Source organism: Argopecten irradians, chromosome 16 (assembly GCF_041381155.1).
Source record: "Argopecten irradians isolate NY chromosome 16, Ai_NY, whole genome shotgun sequence".
Taxonomy (NCBI): Eukaryota; Metazoa; Mollusca; class Bivalvia; order Pectinida; family Pectinidae; genus Argopecten; species Argopecten irradians.
Window position 1 is genome coordinate 20089334 of NC_091149.1, and position 22241 is coordinate 20111574.

Consider the following 22241-nt stretch of genomic DNA (forward strand, 5'->3'; position numbering starts at 1 on the left):
GTTACAGTCAAAGTGTTTACAGAAACCTTTGTTACAGTCAAAGTGTTTACAGAAACCTTTGTTACAGTCAAAGTGTTTACAGAAACCTTTGTTACAGTCAAAGTGTTTACAGAAACCTTTGTTACAGTCAAAGTGTTTACAGAAACCTTTGTTACAGTCAAAGTGTTTACAGAAACCTTTGTTACAGTCAAAGTGTTTACAGAAACCTTTGTTAAGTCAAAGTGTTTACAGAAACCTTTGTTACAGTCAAAGTGTTTACAGAAACCTTTGTTACAGTCAAAGTGTTTACAGAAACCTTTGTTACAGTCAAAGTGTTTACAGAAACCTTTGTTACAGTCAAAGTGTTTACAGAAACTTTGTTACAGTCAAAGTGTTTACAGAAACCTTTGTTACAGTCAAAGTGTTTACAGAAACCTTTGTTACAGTCAAAGTGTTTACAGAAACCTTTGTTACAGTCAAAGTGTTTACAGAAACCTTTGTTACAGTCAAAGTGTTTACAGAAACCTTTGTTACAGTCAAAGTGTTTACAGAAACCTTTGTTACAGTCAAAGTGTTTACAGAAACCTTTGTTACAGTCAGTCAGTGTTTACAGAAACCTTTGTTACAGTCAAAGTGTTTACAGAAACCTTTGTTACAGTCAAAGTGTTTACAGAAACCTTTGTTACAGTCAAAGTGTTTACAGAAACCTTTGTTACAGTCAAAGTGTTTACAGAAACCTTTGTTACAGTCAAAGTGTTTACAGAAACCTTTGTTACAGTCAAAGTGTTTACAGAAACCTTTGTTACAGTCAAAGTGTTTACAGAAACCTTTGTTACAGTCAAAGTGTTTACAGAAACCTTTGTTACAGTCAAAGTGTTTACAGAAACCTTTGTTACAGTCAAAGTGTTTACAGAAACCTTTGTTACAGTCAAAGTGTTTACAGAAATCTTTGTTACAGTCAAAGTGTTTACAGAAACCTTTGTTACAGTCAAAGTGTTTACAGAAACCTTTGTTACAGTCAAAGTGTTTACAGAAACCTTTGTTACAGTCAAAGTGTTTACAGAAACCTTTGTTACAGTCAAAGTGTTTACAGAAACCTTTGTTACAGTCAAAGTGTTTACAGAAACCTTTTGTTACAGTCAAAGTGTTTACAGAAACCTTTGTTACAGTCAAAGTGTTTACAGAAACCTTTGTTACAGTCAAAGTGTTTACAGAAACCTTTGTTACAGTCAAAGTGTTTACAGAAACCTTTGTTACAGTCAAAGTGTTTACAGAAACCTTTGTTACAGTCAAAGTGTTTACAGAAACCTTTGTTACAGTCAAAGTGTTTACAGAAACCTTTGTTACAGTCAAAGTGTTTACAGAAACCTTTGTTACAGTCAAAGTGTTTACAGAAACCTTTGTTACAGTCAAAGTGTTTACAGAAACCTTTGTTACAGTCAAAGTGTTTACAGAAACCTTTGTTACAGTCAAAGTGTTTACAGAAACCTTTGTTACAGTCAAAGTGTTTACAGAAACCTTTGTTACAGTCAAAGTGTTTACAGAAACCTTTGTTACAGTCAAAGTGTTTACAGAAACCTTTGTTACAGTCAAAGTGTTTACAGAAACCTTTGTTACAGTCAAAGTGTTTACAGAAACCTTTGTTACAGTCAAAGTGTTTACAGAAACTTTGTTACAGTCAAAGTGTTTACAGAAACCTTTGTTACAGTCAAAGTGTTTACAGAAACCTTTGTTACAGTCAAAGTGTTTACAGAAACCTTTGTTACAGTCAAAGTGTTTACAGAAACCTTTGTTACAGTCAAAGTGTTTACAGAAATCTTTGTTACAGTCAAAGTGTTTACAGAAACCTTTGTTACAGTCAAAGTGTTTACAGAAACCTTTGTTACAGTCAAAGTGTTTACAGAAACCTTTGTTACAGTCAAAGTGTTTACAGAAACCTTTGTTACAGTCAAAGTGTTTACAGAAACCTTTGTTACAGTCAAAGTGTTTACAGAAACCTTTGTTACAGTCAAAGTGTTTACAGAAACCTTTGTTACAGTCAAAGTGTTTACAGAAATCTTTGTTACAGTCAAAGTGTTTACAGAAACCTTTGTTACAGTCAAAGTGTTTACAGAAACCTTTGTTACAGTCAAAGTGTTTACAGAAACCTTTGTTACAGTCAAAGTGTTTACAGAAACCTTTGTTACAGTCAAAGTGTTTACAGAAACCTTTGTTACAGTCAAAGTGTTTACAGAAACCTTTGTTACAGTCAAAGTGTTTACAGAAACCTTTGTTACAGTCAAATGTTTACAGAAACCTTTGTTAGAGTCAAAGTGTTTACAGAAACCTTTGTTACTTACAGTCAAAGTGTTTACAGAAACCTTTGTTACAGTCAAAGTGTTTACAGAAACCTTTGTTACAGTCAAAGTGTTTACAGAAACCTTTGTTACAGTCAAAGTGTTTACAGAAACCTTTGTTACAGTCAAAGTGTTTACAGAAACCTTTGTTACAGTCAAAGTGTTTACAGAAACCTTTGTTACAGTCAAAGTGTTTACAGAAATCTTTGTTACAGTCAAAGTGTTTACAGAAACCTTTGTTACAGTCAAAGTGTTTACAGAAACCTTTGTTACAGTCAAAGTGTTTACAGAAACCTTTGTTACAGTCAAAGTGTTTACAGAAACCTTTGTTACAGTCAAAGTGTTTACAGAAACCTTTGTTACAGTCAAAGTGTTTACAGAAACCTTTGTTACAGTCAAAGTGTTTACAGAAACCTTTGTTACAGTCAAAGTGTTTACAGAAACCTTTGTTACAGTCAAAGTGTTTACAGAAACCTTTGTTACAGTCAAAGTGTTTACAGAAACCTTTGTTACAGTCAAAGTGTTTACAGAAACCTTTGTTACAGTCAAAGTGTTTACAGAAACCTTTGTTACAGTCAAAGTGTTTACAGAAACCTTTGTTACAGTCAAAGTGTTTACAGAAACCTTTGTTACAGTCAAAGTGTTTACAGAAACCTTTGTTAGAGTCAAAGTCTTTACAGAAACCTTTGTTACAGTCAAAGTGTTTACAGAAATCTTTGTTACTTACAGTCAAAGTGTTTACAGAAACCTTTGTTACAGTCAAAGTGTTTACAGAAACCTTTGTTAGAGTCAAAGTGTTTACAGGAAATCTTTGTTACAGTCAAAGTGTTTACAGAAACCTTTGTTACAGTCAAAGTGTTTACAGTAACACAATTCTTCTCCTAGACTGTTGAAATGATACATGCATGCTGACATTCTGTAAAACAAAGGACAAAAATAAATGCATTAACAGAGTAATTTTACTAAAAACTTTGTTAAAAAGTGCTAATATCATAAATTAAATTTTTTAATCATAAATAGCAATACACATAGAGGAAATATTATTGAAGTTAATTCCCGTCAAAGTTCTTCAGTCCTCCTGTTCTTAGAAAATGTAAGACCTTTTTGTCTTCATTCAAAATTGATTGTAATATACAGTCTATAGCAGTTGTTATAAAATGTGATTAAGAAAAAGAAGTCATAAATACCATATTTAACGTATGCAATGTACAGTGGTAAAATTAAAAAGTTATACAGAAAATGTATGGTGCTGATCATGAAAAGCGTAAGTCTATTTTTTGAGTAAAAATTTTAAAAAACTAACATGATGTAATGCTACAAAAAACAGTGATCATGTGTAGGCTTTTGTGCGATTGCATTTGTAAGACTGACCAGGTGGTAGAGATTAGTTCCGCTCGAGTGACACATTCAAATGCAAGTGAGATTTTTGCATAAAAACAATATTTTATGTAAGTTTTAATTGCTCCAGCAATCTGTGATGCTTGTTGGTAAAAATTAACTCAGGATAATTGCTAAACAATTAACAGCATTAAAGTACAATTTTTTCTCTACATTTGTTACAGATTGAAACAGCTTTTTAAGTGCACGTTTTACGGAAGAATTATGAAAGAAAAAATTCGGGCATTTTCGTCGATCTAGAAGTCCTAAAAATAATCACTTCGAGTTAGATTGAAATTCCATATATGATTTAGGGGTCATTACAGTACAAAAAACATTATACTTCGTATTCCTAAAAATGAATATGCAACTGTATGTATATGATGTTTTCGTCAAGCTCCTGTTGGTGAAAATAACTAAAATGCCCTTTTAAAAGTATGGTTTAGCTGGTAATCCTTGGTGCCTGCTTTGGCTAAATGGATATAATACTGATATTTAGTAATACAGGGGAATGTGCTTATAAAATTATGATAATAACCATCACAAGGGTAAAACGTTCATACACTATTAACATCACAAGTTAGTTTTAACATATGAACGCATCACCATCCATGTCACACATAGCACATCAAATGATATTTTCAACGTCTGTCACGTGCTACTTTATCAGTAATAACTTAAACTAGTACATTTGATCCTGAAATCATTCTAAAACATTTGAATAGTCCAAGTTTGTCCAAAATTTTGTTAGAGTTGTCTTTCTTCCATTGTGTATTTACACGTACATGTGGCATAACGCAGCCGTGATAAACAACATCCCTCCAATGTGCACCTTTCTTTATCGTCTACTGTAAATATATTTGCTCCGAACTAATTTATGATTCAAAGTGCAAAAATCATTATTGTACATTGAAAGTTTTTCAAGGTGAAAAACCTGCCTCTATAACGATTCATTTTTTAAATTAGACCAAGAACCTGTATAATGAACACTAGTAGGGACTAAAACCGTGGGGCATAACATGGCTGCGTTTTAAGCATTTTAACGAAACTGTCTTCATGTATTACAGAAAACAACATTTTCGGGACGAAGGTTTATAAACTACATAACACCTGTCTATAATGAACAACTGAAGGTTTATAACTGGCAAGATAACATTTCTATAATGAACATGAAGGTTTATAACTACAGTAACACTGTCTATAATGAACATGAAGTTGGTTTATAAACTACTAACACCAATAAATCACTGAAGGTTTTACAGTAACACCTGTCTATAATACACTGAATTTAACAGTAACTACCAGTTTTCATATAAATGAAAATCACTGAAGGTTTATTGTAAAACCTTTTAAAAATGAACATGAAGGTTAATATCACAGTACTTTTAACAGGAAAACCTGTACTATAATGACACTGAGTATGCGAAGATTTACAGTAAAAACCTGTCCTATAATGAACACTGAAGGTTTATAACTACAGAAACAACCTGTTCATATATGAACACTGAAGGTTTATAACTACAGAAACACCTAACTATAATGAACACTGAAGGTTAATAACTAAAGAGTAACACCTGAAGGTCATAATGAAACACTGAAGTTTATTACACTAGTAAACAACTGTCTATAATAAAAGAACTGAATTATAAACGAAAAATAACCACTGCAAAAACGTATTTATAACTACAGTAACACCTGTCCATAAATGAAACACTGAAGGTTTATTACTTATCAGTAACACCTGTCTATAATGAACACTGAAAGTTTTATAACCACAGTTAAAACCTGTCTATAATGAAACACTGAAAGTTTTATAACTACAGTAACACCTGTCTATAACGATTACTGAAGGTTTATAACTACAGTAAAGAACCTGTCTATAATGAACACTGAAGGTTTATAACTACAGTAAAACCTGTCTATAATGAACACTGAAGGTTTATAACTACAGTAACACCTGTCTATAATGAACACTGAAGGTTTATAACTACAGTAACACCTGTCTATAATGAACACTGAAGGTTTATAACTAGTAAAACCTATTTAAAACGACCACTGAAGGTTTATAACTACAGTAACACCTGTCTATAATGAACACTGAAGGATTATAACTACAGTAAAACCTATTTAAAACGACTGCTGAAGGTTTATAATTAGTAAAACCTGTCTATACATCAGCTGAAGGTTTAAAGTAAAATATGTCTATAACGACCACTGAAGGTTTATAACTACAGTAACACCTGTCTATAACAACCGCTGAAAGTTTATAACTACAGTTAAAAACCTGTCTATAAAGACCACTGAATGTTTTATAACTACAATAAAACCTGCCTATAACGACTGTTGAAGTTTTATAACTACAGTAACACCTTACTATAACAACCGCTGAAGGTTTATAACTTCAGTTACACCTGTCTATAACGACTGCTGAAGTTTTATTACTACAATAAAACCTGTCTATAACGACCACTGAAGGTGTATTACTATGAAAACCTGTGTATAAGGACTGCTGAAGGTTTAAAACTACAGTAACACCTGTCTATAACGACAACTGAAGGTGTATTACTATGAAAAACTGTATAAAAACTGATGAAGGAGATATATAAAAGTGGTCACTATTGACCGGCCCTTCGGGCCAGGTGCAGCTAAAATTAATCAAAGTACTGAAAGTACTAAATGGCTCGGTCTCAATGATTGGAGGATATATTTCTAAAGTCAACATTTTTTTGGACAATAAGAAATAAAGTTTGCTAGTGTTCCTTCCAGTTTGGACTTTTGAGGATTCCTTGGACACCAAGGTGTTAAATAAGAAACATATACTAAACTCTTAGGAGCCCATTCTAATATTTCCTATGGTGTTATATGCCAAATGACTTTATAGCATCTTTAACCTTTTCCTTGTTAATTTGATGTCAATTAAAATATCCATTCTGAATTGCTATTCTCATTAAGTTCCTGGGACCAAAGTATCAGTTAACAAGTATTGTTTTGCAGCAGAGACAGACAAGAGGCATATTTTTCTATGCCAAAATGTCTTAAATATAGAATATGTCAGTCCTCAAGAAGACTTATCAATATAGTCATACCATTTCTGAATAAACTGGTCAATTGGTCTACTTTTAACAAGTTTTTGTAATTAGTCTTTTGTAAAACAGCAAGTTGATTGATATATCCAAACATGATTTAAACTAGCTCTGATAAAATATCTTAAACATCTTACAGCCATTTAAACAAGAGCTGTCGGAGAACAGCAAAGCTCGCCTATTCAGAAGAAGTTGTTGTTCAAGTATTTACTATTTAAACATGGAAATATGACAAATTAACAGACTAAAAAAAACCTAAAGGGCCCCAAATTGGTTGTATTATCACGTTCAGCATCCATACACATTAGGAAAATAAAATCATAAACATTTATGATGACTTAAGCTTAAACAATAGACAAAATAGAAACTTGCTCAAAAACTTTAACGTGAAATATGACAAATTAACAGACTCAAAAAACCCCTAAAGGGCCCAAAATTGGTTGTATTATCACGTTCAGCATCCATACACATTAGGAAAATAAAATCAGAAACATTTATGATGACTTAAGCTTAAACAATTGACGAAACAGAAGCTTGCTCAAAAACTTTAACGTGAAATGGGACGCCAACGCTGACACCCGACGCCGACGCCGACGCCGGGGTGACAACATTAGCTCCCCCTATTCTTCGAATAGGCGAGCTAAAAACGTCTGGTCTATTTTCATGTTAAGTATACATTATGCCAAAAAGTAATCATTCTACATTTTATTCCAATATCAATTGGGTATCTTGTTAGCTCGCCATAAACCATGAATTGTTTTATACACTTTTTTAACTTGAGGAAATTACAAATGATTTTTTCTACAATATTTGTATTTTCAAATCCCCATACTTCTGATGAGTATAATAAAACTGGCATTACAAGTGACTAAAATATTTTCAGTTTAAAATCAACAGGAAGGGATACATTCCTTTGTTTCTTAAAAAATAGTAGACACTGATTTAATTGTTTGTTCAGCAGTTTTTTTCCTTTTCTTTAAAAACGCTACCATTAATGTTAAAAAATATACATAGATATGTATACCCTTCTTATCAAAATAATTCTATATCCCATAACGTAAACTGGTGTTGTTGGGCCAATTTACGTTTTGAGAATATTACAACTTTTATCTTTCTGATATATTAGATTATAATTTCCATGTAATGCAATAATGTAATGCAATATTATTCAAATCCGTTTAACATTTGTTGTAGAACAGTGTCATCGCCATATAAAATGATAAAAGTTTGGGATACATTTCAATATTATCTGTAAATAATTTGTCAATAGTTGTCAGACAATTAACATTCTTTTTCCGCCAGATAAGATTCCAAGTCATCAAGGTATATTGAAAATAGGAAAGGAGATATAAATAAGGTACCATACTGTGCATGTATATGTTCAATGTAAATTAACAATGTAAGCTGATCTTGCAGAATTGCCTTACAGCGTTATAATAAATGCAGTTGTCTCATTGCATTGGATATAATTGATTTAAGGCAGTTCATGTGGCGACCGAAAAAGGTAAAATCACCATTTTCAGAGTGATCAGAGAAGATTGATAGTCAAGGAGGGAAAACATAAGACAACCTGTGTTATGCAAATTAATATCTAATTTATTTTGAATAAAGTATGCCGAAGATGATGATTAGTGTATTATTAACAATAATCTTAAGATGTTTTCTAAAAATATTAACAACTAATGTCATATTGTGTTATAAATTTAATGTTTTATTTATTCTTTTTATTTCAAGCATGTAGATGTCATAGAAAATAAACAAATACCAAGTATATGCATATTAAAGTAAAATTCACAAATCACAACACTAATGTGTATTGTATATATGGAATGAAGATGATGATGGTAATTATTTGGATCAAAAATGTTTACAACATTAAATGTATTATATATATGGAATTTGAATATGATGATAGTAATTATTTTCATATCAAAAACTATTACAGTATTAAGCTACCACAGTTGAAAATGATTTCTTTCATTTTGTTCACACATTTTTTCTCCTGGACTGGTTCCAATTGAAATGATACTTGCATGTAGACATTCTGTAAAACATAAGAAAACAATAAATGTATTAACAGAGTAATTACCGAAAAGGCTAATATCATATAATTAAACATTTTTTTTTATAAATAACAATACCAGTTTAGAGTAAATATTATTGAAATTTATTTTCTGTTGTTCTTTAGTCCTCCTGTTCTTTAGAGTTTTGTCCTTCATAAATTGATTGTAATACAGCAGTTGTCATATAATGTATCTGATAATGTGCACACAGAAGTATAAGTATATGCATATGCATGTGTGCATGGGCACGGTGATAAGTTTATTTTGCCGAGTAAAAAGTTCAAAGAACTAGTATTGTTCATACTCAAAGATGTAATCGCACTAAAAACAGTGATCGTGTAGGCTTTTGTGTGATTGCATTTGTAAGGGGTGTATCTCTGAACGCCAACATTTTGGATTTAGCTGTAGGGTAGTTTGTTGTGACAGTGGTTATAGTCTTTTTCCTAAAGGCAGACCCAATGCCACAGGTAAATTTACCTGTAAAAGTTACCTGTGTTGATACTTATCTAAGTGTATATTGATTAATTTTTATTTCAATAAGTGTTCATATTTAATATCAGATACATATATACATAATATATGTTTCTGTTAATATCTATGAAAATATAACAATAGAATCTATGAATGAAATCAAATTAAATTCACAATGATTGTATTTCAATAATTTTAAAGATTTCCTTGATATATCTAAAATCTCTGGTATAAATCTCATTAGATTTTCAATAGATTGATACTAAAATCAAGCAAAATTCTTTGAAACTTATTTCACGTGGAAGTAACTTTTCCATTCAGTAATATCAAAGAAAAAAATCCAAAAAGGATTTCAACTTAGTGTAACACTAATTTGATTAAAAGTTTGAAATAATATAAGCCTTTTGCCTGTTGAAAAGTGATATATTTCCACAAGGTCTTCCATATATGTCTGTTAAGTGACCTTATATACATATATAGTACATGTACATGTAACATCTGCGTTAATAACCTACCAAAGAGTAAGTGAATTTATGTCAAATATGATTTCCAAATTTTAAAAATTTACTTGTACTTGACTGACCTTTTTAAGTTAACAGAACATACAATATATTTTGAAAGTTGCATTAGGATGCATCATTTATCATAATTATATAATTTTCCTGCTTTCTTATCCTAAGATGGTATTTCTAGATCAGCGTGATGTTACATTATAATGTAAATGTACATGTACATTTGTATATCATTATAGCAAAAGAGCACCCAATAATTAAACTGTTGTCCGTTAACAGCGCAGTAAAATTATATATTTTTGTGCATGTTAGAAATAACATATAAATTTCTTTCCTATGGTTGAATTTCGGTCAAACATTGTTACTAGATACAAATTGGTATATGTACTATAATCTTTAAACAGAAAAAAATTAGAAAACTGTTAATTTGGTATTCTGAGCACTAAAAGTTTGCAACATTTTGAGAATTACAAGACCTTCAACATATGGACTTGAAATAATTTTGCCAGTATTGCAACATTAACATCTATAATGTGTATTAAAATGAATATGGTTAAGACCCTAAGTAACAGTCTTCAATCTCATTTCATTTAGTATTTTTACATTATTAAGTGACTTCTAAAAATATTTTGTATCAAAAATACATATAGAGCATTAAGCCCCAATGATATATTATTACCAATGTTTATAAAACATCATAATGTGTGTTTGTGTCGGCTTCAATAGATTACCAACTTAAACTATAATCAACAGGTCAAAATTTCCGACAATATTAATTTAAACTTTTGTGATATTGTTTTTCTCCACTCATTTTCTAACCAAATACTTCACGGTGTACGTCTATGCGATAAGAGAAATCATGCGCAACTATGCACGGTCACAAGAAATGAAAGTTGGCTAAGAATGTAGCCCTACTGGAACTCCTATGTCAAAACAGAATACTGTTACATTAGAATATACACTGATCAAGAAACCTGTTTTTCTGATAAAATTGAGATATGATTTGTAAAAAAAATATTTCACCTGGAACTCAAAATGCATCGTTCTTAATAATCCACATGTAGCTCCATATTAATTCTTAGCATATTAAAGCACTGATTATCTTTGATTAATAATTTACGTTGTATATAATACGGAATATATTGAAGGAATTTTTATCCAAAACCCACCAATGTTACCTATGATACTGATTGAAATACAGGTAAATCTCAAGTGACTTTACAGGTGAAAATAAAGACAGCTTATATGAAACAGTATATAATTGCCTTCCTATTGTTTCCTAAAACAACACCTACCTGTTGTTGATAAATATGTTGGCGTTAAGAGAACACCCCTTTGTAAGACTGTGCCAGGTGGTAGAGATTAGTTCCGCTCGAGTGATCACACAATGCAAGTGAGAATCGGGAGTATGTTTATGTAAGTTTTAATTACTAATCTCTGATGATTGTTGATAAAATATAACTCAGGATAATTGCTAAACATTTAACCGTTTTCTCCACGTTTGTTGTAGATTGAAACAGCTTTTTAAGTGCCGTTCTACGGAAGAATTAAATTATGAAAAAGAAATCGGCATTTTCATCGATCTACAAATGAAGTAGTCCAAAAAAATCTCACTTCGAGTTATACGAACATCTCACTTCGAGTTATACGAACATTTTATGTATGATTTTTGTCATTCGGACCAAAAATACTTCGTTAATTACGTAGTTTACTGAATACGTTATATATGTATATTATCAGAACGTCAAGCTCCTGTAGGCCTACATGTGATGAAAGTGGCTAAAATGTTTTTAGTGACAACCTCTATACGTGCTTTAATATGTATATATAATCTGATAATGTATACATGTGCTTATAAAATTATCGATAATTATGGATGTGGTAAATATTCATACCTTATTAACTGCCGTAAGTTGGAAGATTACGCCAGCTTGGACATTTAGAAAATGTTCATCGTCTCTCACGCGCTATTTGATCAGTTTACAAAGTTTATCCTAAATTTTCTTAGAGTTGTCTTTCTTCCATTGTGGATTTACACGTACATGTGGCATAACGCAGCCGTGATAAACAAATCTCCATTTCGTCCTGAGATTTATTTGCTCCCGAACTAATATGATTCAAATTACAAAAATAATTATTGTAAAAATTTTGATGTTTGAGGTGAAACATTGATTTCATTTTTTTCCGTTGCGGGATAATTGTCACTAGTAGGGACAAAACGCGTGGGGCGAAGCGAAGCATTTTCGGGACGAAACGTCTTCATGCATTGTTAACAACATTTTCGGGACGGAAAGTCTAGATACATTGTAAACAATTCAAGTGAAAATTTTCCAACCTAAGATCATTTGGATAGTGTATATGGTAAGGATATGAAAGCAGTTATCTACTTCTCCTATTTCAACATTACAGATACGCTTATTTCAGTAACTTTCATATTCAAAATTTGCTATTTAAAATTCCCGGTAAAATCAAAGTTGTTGAATACACTGCCGTTAGGAGCGCTAGTATCTGCGAGCAAGTTCTAAGCCAATACATATTGAGGAAATTGACTGAAAGAGAATTTTGCAACCACGATCACAATGGCGAGGTCCTCTGACTACCTTGGCAATAGTAAAATTAATTTCATATGGTAGTGTCACTTTGTCAGGACCATGTCAGGATCATTTTCCATTTCCTTCAACAAATTTTATTTCAAACACGAGGCCCAAGGGCCTTAACATGTAGGAAATTAATTAGATATAGTGTCATAGTAGCCTTCTTCAATTTGGGATCAACCAGAGATGTAACAATACTTTGTCGATCCATGTCAGGATCATCTCAGGCAAGTTTCAGCCAAATCACATAGGCAGAACTTGAGAAGAAGTTCAAAATGTGTTTTCAAGATGGCGGCTGTGGCGGCCATCTTGGATTTCGGATCGACCCGAAAAATAACAACACTTTGTCGGGACCATGTCAGGATCATTTCATGCAAGTTTCAGCCAAATCGAACCAGTAAAACTTGAGAAGAAGTTCAAAATGTGTTTTCAATATGGCAGATGTGCCGGTCATCTTGGATTTCGGATTGACCCGAAAAATAACAACACTTTGTCGGGACCATGTCAGGATCATTTCATGCAAGTTTCAGCCAAATCGCACGAGTTGAACTTGAGAATAATTTCAAAATGTGTTTTCAAGATGGCGGCTGTGGCGGCCATCTTGGATTTCGGATCGACCCGAAAAATAACAACACTTTGTCGGGACCATGTCAGGATCATTTCATGCAAGTTTCAGCCAAATCGCACCGGTAGAACTTGAGAAGAAGTTCAAAATGTGTTTTCAAGATGGCGGCTGTGGCGGCCATCTTGGATTTCGGATCGACCCGAAAAATAACAACACTTTGTCGGGACCATGTCAGGATCATTTCATGCAAGTTTCAGCCAAATCGCACCAGTAGAACTTGAGAAAGTTCAAAATGTGTTTTCAAGATGGCGGCTGTGGCGGCCATCTTGGATTTCGGATCGACCCGAAAAATAACAACACTTTGTCGGGACCATGTCAGGATCATTTCATGCAAGTTTCAGCCAAATCGCACCGGTAGAAATTGAGAAGAAGTTTAAAATGTGTTTTCAAGATGGCGGCTGTGGCGGCCATCTTGGATTTCGGATCGACCCGAAAAATAACAACACTTTGTCGGGACCATGTCAGGATCATTTCATGCAAGTTTCAGCCAAATCGCACCGGTAGAACTTGAGAAGAAGTTCAAAATGTGTTTTCAAGATGGCGGCTGTGGCGGCCATCTTGGATTTCGGATCGTCCCGAAAAATAACAACACTTTGTCGGGACCATGTCAGGATCATTTCATGCAAGTTTCAGCCAAATCGCACCAGTAGAACTTGAGAAGAAGTTCAAAATGTGTTTTCAAGATGGCGGCTGTGGCGGCCATCTTGGATTTCGGATCGACCCGAAAAATAACAACACTTTGTCGGGACCATGTCAGGTTCATTTCATGCAAGTTTCAGCCAAATCGCACCGGTAGAACTTGAGAAGAAGTTCAAAATGTGTTTTCAAAATGTGTTTTCAAGATGGCGGCTGTGGCGGCCATCTTGGATTTCGGATCGACCCGAAAAATAACAACACTTTGTCGGGACCATCTCAGGATCATTTCAGGTAAGTTTCAGCTCAATCCCACTGGTCAAACTTGAGAAGAAGTTCAAAATGTGAAAAGTTAACGCACGGCGGACGGCGCACGGGCACGCACGGCGCACGGCGGACGGCGCACGGCGGACGGCGCACGACGACGGACGAAACATGATGACTATAGGTCTCGCTCTTTTATACATTTACAGTTAAATGTAGTTATTGTCTCCCTAAACTTTTGGCATTGTAATGGTTTGGCAATGTGTACACAATACTTATGAACTTACGACTGAAACATCTCCCCGTTTATATAAGATCTGACGACAAAAACAACATTACACTGATTGTATGGAATGGATAAAATGAAAACATGGTTAGTTTAAATCATGAAATGCAAGTGATGGCATATACATATAAAGGTAAATCGATAATTAGTCTGGGATTTATACAATTTACATGCTAATAGAAACATTTTACATATATTCTATCCTCTTTTACACATGTACATTATCACATCAACAGTTTACAAACAAGTTAAACTTATAAAAATACCTGTACAATTATACCTGTGTACATTGTTAATTATACCTGTATAAATATACCTGTACAATTACACCTGTGTACATTGTAACTATACCTATATAAATACACCTGTACAAGTACACCTGTGTACATTGTTATTATACCTGTACAAAATAACTGCTAAAATGTAAATGTAAAACAGAGAATTACTTTGATTCAATGATAATAATCATATCTGATTCATTATGATTTTATATGAAAACGATAGTCACAGATGCACAAATATATGGGTACAATCATACCTGTACAGATATACCTGTAAAATGTACAAATATATGGGTACAATCATACCTGTACAATGTACAAATATACAGGTACAATCATACTGTACAATGTACAAATATAAGGGTATAATCATACTGTGCAAATATACAGGTGCTACCTTTACATATATACCTGTACATATGTACAAGTATAACTATACCTACCTAGGTATACACAATACATCACTTCACACCTAACTGGATATTTCCACAAATCTTCTATAAGCAGTGAAAATCCAATACTGAACTTCATAACACTTCCAATTAACTTTCATATCCAGAATTCCTATTTTACTTGAGATATAATTTCCAGCATTGCTGTCACTACAAGTTTTTAAAAAATTATCATTATCAAAGTTCATTTCTGTGTATTAATTGTAATTGAACATCTTTTTTCTGAAAGTAAAATTTTTCGTCATTTTCAGTATTCACTACTGATGAAGTAATTTTGATAAAAACATTAAGCTGGTTAATTTCCATATACTTTATAAAGTACTTATATTCTTATTGACTCAATCAACATGAAACATTTTTTCTCTAGATACATTGACTTTTACAAGGAATTCATCAATAACACACAAATACTGAAACAACATGTTACCCAACAGTGCATATATATCTAATTACTATCACATTAAATTTTAAAACCACAACAACCGAAATTAAATAATTGTCTTCATCACCATCAAAATAGGCCAGTATTCTAATTTTAGCAGTCTTTTTACCAATAACAACATACAACATACTTCGCAGCACATTCCTACTAGAATCATTTGCCTTTAAATTGCAAAATTCATTCAATGTAAAAAGTGATCATGCAGGCATAACAATGGTTTACATTTTTTGCCTTGTATGTCAATAATGATAGTTAATAAAACCTTCAGTAGATGTATTTTAACCCAAGTCACTGGGTGACTCACTTATGAATGAACCAAAATGTAAGTTATGGGCGAAAAATTCAGCCATATTTTAAATCTTTCTGTTCTCATGGTCCATTAATCTGTTAAAGTAAACATACATGTATGTCTTATCGTTTAAGACAAATTATTATTCTGTGATTCACACGTAAAGGATTCACAAGTTCATGTGATATTATGGGATACAATGTTGATGTATATTATGGGATACAATGTTGATGTAATATTATGGGATACAATGTTGATGTTAAGAGGCATCACATGTTGTAAAACATTGTTAAATCCAGGAGATGGTGGCTTTCATACTACATGTACTTCAACTCTTTTTCTGAAAAGGGGAGGGGTGCTAATTACGACGAATATGGTAATAATAGTGATCTTTATCACCACCCTGAACCATGGGTATATACCCGGTATATATATATATAAATCATTGATCATATTGAATTTTAAACATATTTCAAACATTGATTATTTTCTGATCCAGAATATGCGATACATATATATAAATCATTGATCACATTGAATTTTAAACATATTTCAAACATTGATTATTTTCTGATCCAGAATATGCGACGATATTGGCCGATAATCCCACAATGAATGTATGACCACAGTATACTAGAAGTTCCTTTTTTCTTATTTTCTTGTAAAATGAGATTCAAGTTGATACAAACTTTACATATCATTATCACATTTAATCACTTTCCTACTGTTTCATCATATAGGCCTACCGTATTCATCCCAATAAGCGCCCATGTCCCTATAAGCGCCCCTCCCCATTTTTGAATCCTCAATTTCAATTGCCCAGGCAGAAATAAAGACCAAATATTGTACAGATATGCAATAATATCCTCTTAATAGCACCTTTTCTTCATTTTTTTCAATTTTTTAAAGGCCCTGGGTACTAATTGGGTCGAATACGGTATATAATCACTGTTCATGGTGTTTTCTATAACCACATTTATTACAAACCTAGATCATTAGCATTAAATGATAGGTAACATATCATTTTTACATAACCATACTGGCAGGCGACCAGTTCTCGTCAAGTACCAATTCTCACCATCGCATGTGTACTTGTATGCATGATCACAGACAAATTTTTAGGCATTTATTTTGGTGGAAATCAGCATAGTAGTGTCTTCTATCAGAAGATGGCTTTATTGATGTAAATTTGTGTGTTAATCGTACAGCTACAGATGCCAGGCGAGAATATAGTACTTGGCTAGAAATAGTCGCCTGCCAGTTGTATTCCTTGAAATAAAATTTACAAATAACAGTTCAGTTAAGACAAACAAGCAGTTAAGAATTAATTACTATAAGAATGAGCCAAACTTATAACTTCACTTTCCTCCTTTAAACACTTTTGTTTAAAACATTAAAAATCTATTAGATAAAAAAAGACAATCCGTTGGTATTACAATTGGTACCACTAAAATGGAATGCTATATACTCATCACAACCAGCTGAATTTTATCACAATCACTATTTATAATAGAGTTCACACAATTCTGTCTTACTCGACAGCAAGACTCTCAACACCGTATCTGAGATTTCCCTCCGCAATACCTTATATGATCACACGTAGAGAAGCCCAAATGTATTCTGTATGGTTACTATAGATCCCCAACGGGTCATCGCAAACATTACAGAAACTTTTATACAACAAATAACAGAATACCTTGCAAAAGTTCAGTTTTTAAATGAAATCATATAATCAAGTCTTTACAAAAATCCTTGTACGTACAGTCAAAGTGTTTACAGAAATCTTTGTTACAGTCAAAGTGTTTACAGAAACCTTTGTTTACAGTCAAAGTGTTTACAAATCTTGTTAAGTCAAAGTGTTTACAGAAATCTTTGTTACAGTCAAAGTGTTTACAGAAACTTTTTGTTACAGTCAAAGTGTTTACAGAAACCTTTGTTACAGTCAAAGTGTTTACAGAAACCTTTGTTACAGTCAAAGTGTTTACAGAAACCTTTGTTACAGTCAAAGTGTTTACAGAAACTTTGTTAAGTCTTTGAAACCTTTGTTACAGTCAAAGTGTTTACAGAAACCTTTGTTACAGTCAAAGTGTTTACAGAAACCTTTGTTACAGTCAAAGTGTTTACAGAAACCTTTGTTACAGTCAAAGTGTTTACAGAAACCTTTGTTACAGTCAAAGTGTTTACAGAAACCTTTGTTACAGTCAAAGTGTTTACAGAAACCTTTGTTAAGTCAAAGTGTTTACAGAAACCTTTGTTACAGTCAAAGTGTTTACAGAAACCTTTGTTACAGTCAAAGTGTTTACAGAAACCTTTGTTAAGTCAAAGTGTTTACAGAAACTTTGTTACAGTCAAAGTGTTTACAGAAACCTTTGTTACAGTCAAAGTGTTTACAGAAACCTTTGTTACAGTCAAAGTCTTTACAGAAACCTTTGTTACAGTCAAAGTGTTTACAGAAATCTTTGTTACTTACAGTCAAAGTGTTTACAGAAACCTTTGTTACAGTCAAAGTGTTTACAGAAACCTTTGTTACAGTCAAAGTGTTTACAGAAACCTTTGTTAAGTCAAAGTGTTACAGAAACCTTTGTTAAGTCAAAGTGTTTACAGAAACCTTTGTTACAGTCAAAGTGTTTACGTTTGAATAACTTTGTTACAGTCAAAGTGTTTACAGAAACCTTTGTTACAGTCAAAGTGTTTACAGAAACCTTTGTTACAGTCAAAGTGTTTACAGAAACCTTTGTTACGTCAAAGTGTTTACAGAAACCTTTGTTTAGTCAAAGTGTTTACAGAAACCTTTGTTACAGTCAAAGTGTTTACAGAAACCTTTGTTACAGTCAAAGTGTTTACAGAAACCTTTGTTACAGTCAAAGTGTTTACAGAAACCTTTGTTACAGTCAAAGTGTTTACAGAAACCTTTGTTACAGTCAAAGTGTTTACAGAAACCTTTGTTACAGTCAAAGTGTTTACAGAAACCTTTGTTACAGTCAAAGTGTTTACAGAAACCTTTGTTACAGTCAAAGTGTTTACAGAAACCTTTGTTACAGTCAAAGTGTTTACAGAAACCTTTGTTACAGTCAAAGTGTTTACAGAAACCTTTGTTACAGTCAAAGTGTTTACAGAAACCTTTGTTACAGTCAAAGTGTTTACAGAAACCTTTGTTACAGTCAAAGTGTTTACAGAAACCTTTGTTACAGTCAAAGTTACTTTGTTACAGTCAAAGTGTTTACAGAAACCTTTGTTACAGTCAAAGTGTTTACAGAAACCTTTGTTACAGTCAAAGTGTTTACAGAAACCTTTGTTACAGTCAAAGTGTTTACAGAAACCTTTGTTACAGTCAAAGTGTTTACAGAAACCTTTGTTACAGTCAAAGTGTTTACAGAAACCTTTGTTAACAGTCAAAGTGTTTACAGAAACCTTTGTTACAGTCAAAGTGTTTACAGAAACCTTTGTTACAGTCAAAGTGTTTACAGAAACCTTTGTTACAGTCAAAGTGTTTACAGAAACCTTTGTTACAGTCAAAGTGTTTACAGAAATCTTTGTTACAGTCAAAGTGTTTACAGAAACCTTTGTTACAGTCAAAGTGTTTACAGAAACCTTTGTTACAGTCAAAGTGTTTACAGAAACCTTTGTTACAGTCAAAGTGTTTACAGAAACCTTTGTTACAGTCAAAGTGTTTACAGAAACCTTTGTTACAGTCAAAGTGTTTACAGAAACCTTTGTTACAGTCAAAGTGTTTACAGAAACCTTTGTTACAGTCAAAGTGTTTACAGAAACCTTTGTTACAGTCAAAGTGTTTACAGAAACCTTTGTTACAGTCAAAGTGTTTACAGAAACCTTTTGTTACAGTCAAAGTGTTTTACAGAAAACTTTGTTACAGTCAAAGTGTTTACAGAAACCTTTGTTACAGTCAAAGTGTTTACAGAAACCTTTGTTACAGTCAAAGTGTTTACAGAAACCTTTGTTACAGTCAAAGTGTTTACAGAAACCTTTGTTACAGTCAAAGTGTTTACAGAAACCTTTGTTACAGTCAAAGTGTTTACAGAAACCTTTGTTACAGTCAAAGTGTTTACAGAAACCTTTGTTACAGTCAAAGTGTTTACAGAAACCTTTGTTACAGTCAAAGTGTTTACAGAAACCTTTGTTACAGTCAAAGTGTTTACAGAAACCTTTGTTACAGTCAAAGTGTTTACAGAAACCTTTGTTACAGTCAAAGTGTTTACAGAAATCTTTGTTACAGTCAAAGTGTTTACAGAAACCTTTGTTACAGTCAAAGTGTTTACAGAAACCTTTGTTACAGTCAAAGTGTTTACAGAAACCTTTGTTACAGTCAAAGTGTTTACAGAAACTTTGTTACAGTCAAAGTGTTTACAGAAACCTTTGTTACAGTCAAAGTGTTTACAGAAACCTTTGTTACAGTCAAAGTGTTTACAGAAACCTTTGTTACAGTCAAAGTGTTTACAGAAACCTTTGTTACAGTCAAAGTGTTTACAGAAACCTTTGTTACAGTCAAAGTGTTTACAGAAACCTTTGTTACAGTCAAAGTGTTTACAGAAACCTTTGTTACAGTCAAAGTGTTTACAGAAACCTTTGTTACAGTCAAAGTGTTTACAGAAACCTTTGTTACAGTCAAAGTGTTTACAGAAACCTTTGTTACAGTCAAAGTGTTTACAGAAACCTTTGTTACAGTCAAAGTGTTTACAGAAACCTTTGTTACAGTCAAAGTGTTTACAGAAACCTTTGTTACAGTCAAAGTGTTTACAGAAACCTTTGTTACAGTCAAAGTGTTTACAGAAACCTTTGTTACAGTCAAAGTGTTTACAAAACAGTCAAGTGTTACAGAAACCTTTGTTACAGTCAAAGTGTTTACAGAAACCTTTGTTACAGTCAAAGTGTTTACAGAAACCTTTGTTACAGTCAAAGTGTTTACAGAAACCTTTGTTACAGTCAAAGTGTTTACAGAAACCTTTGTTACAGTCAAAGTGTTTACAGAAACCTTTGTTACAGTCAAAGTGTTTACAGAAACCTTTGTTACAGTCAAAGTGTTTACAGAAACCTTTGTTACAGTCAAAGTGTTTACAGAAACCTTTGTTACAGTCAAAGTGTTTACAGAAACCTTTGTTACAGTCAAAGTGTTTACAGAAACCTTTGTTACAGTCAAAGTGTTTACAGAAACCTTTGTTACAGTCAAAGTGTTTACAGAAACCTTTGTTACAGTCAAAGTGTTTACAGAAACCTTTGTTACAGTCAAAGTGTTTACAGAAACCTTTGTTACAGTCAAAGTGTTTACAGAAACCTTTGTTACAGTCAAAGTGTTTACAGAAACCTTTGTTACAGTCAAAGTGTTTACAGAAACCTTTGTTACAGTCAAAGTGTTTACAGAAACCTTTGTTACAGTCAAAGTGTTTACAGAAACTTTGTTACAGTCAAGTGTTTACAGAAACCTTTGTTACAGTCAAAGTGTTTACAGAAACCTTTTTACAGTCAAAGTGTTTACAGAAACCTTTGTTACAGTCAAAGTGTTTACAGAAACCTTTGTTACAGTCAAAGTGTTTACAGAAACCTTTGTTACAGTCAAAGTGTTTACAGAAACCTTTGTTACAGTCAAAGTGTTTACAGAAACCTTTGTTACAGTCAAAGTGTTTACAGAAACCTTTGTTACAGTCAAAGTGTTTACAGAAACCTTTGTTACAGTCAAAGTGTTTACAGAAACCTTTGTTACAGTCAAAGTGTTTACAGAAACCTTTTGTTACAGTCAAAATGTTTTACAGAAACCTTTGTTACAGTCAAAGTGTTTACAGAAACCTTTGTTACAGTCAAAGTGTTTACAGAAACCTTTGTTACAGTCAAAGTGTTTACAGAAACCTTTGTTACAGTCAAAGTGTTTACAGAAACCTTTGTTACAGTCAAAGTGTTTACAGAAACCTTTGTTACAGTCAAAGTGTTTACAGAAACCTTTGTTACAGTCAAAGTGTTTACAGAAACCTTTGTTACAGTCAAAGTGTTTACAGAAACCTTTGTTACAGTCAAAGTGTTTACAGAAACCTTTGTTACTTACAGTCAAAGTGTTTACAGAAACCTTTGTTACAGTCAAAGTGTTTACAGAAACCTTTGTTACAGTCAAAGTGTTTACAGAAACCTTTGTTAGAGTCAAAGTGTTTACAGAAACCTTTGTTACAGTCAAAGTGTTTACAGAAACCTTTGTTACAGTCAAAGTGTTTACAGAAACCTTTGTTACAGTCAAAGTGTTTACAGAAACCTTTGTTACAGTCAAAGTGTTTACAGAAACCTTTGTTACAGTCAAAGTGTTTACAGAAACCTTTGTTACAGTCAAAGTGTTTACAGAAACCTTTGTTACAGTCAAAGTGTTTACAGAAACCTTTGTTACAGTCAAAGTGTTTACAGAAACCTTTGTTACAGTCAAAGTGTTTACAGAAACCTTTGTTACAGTCAAAGTGTTTACAGAAACCTTTGTTACAGTCAAAGTGTTTACAGAAACCTTTGTTACAGTCAAAGTGTTTACAGAAACCTTTGTTACAGTCAAAGTGTTTACAGAAACC

General features: G+C 32.7%; 1 long non-coding RNA gene across 1 annotated transcript; it reads right to left on the bottom strand.

Moving 5' to 3' along the window:
- Positions 1-17545: 17545 nt before the first annotated feature.
- LOC138310494 (uncharacterized) lies at positions 17546-21971 on the bottom strand. The gene is made up of 3 exons (XR_011206438.1): positions 21727-21971; positions 18115-18178; positions 17546-17557 (listed from the first exon to the last, which is right to left on the bottom strand). It is a non-coding gene; the product is annotated as an uncharacterized lncRNA (long non-coding RNA).
- Positions 21972-22241: the final 270 nt, after the last annotated feature.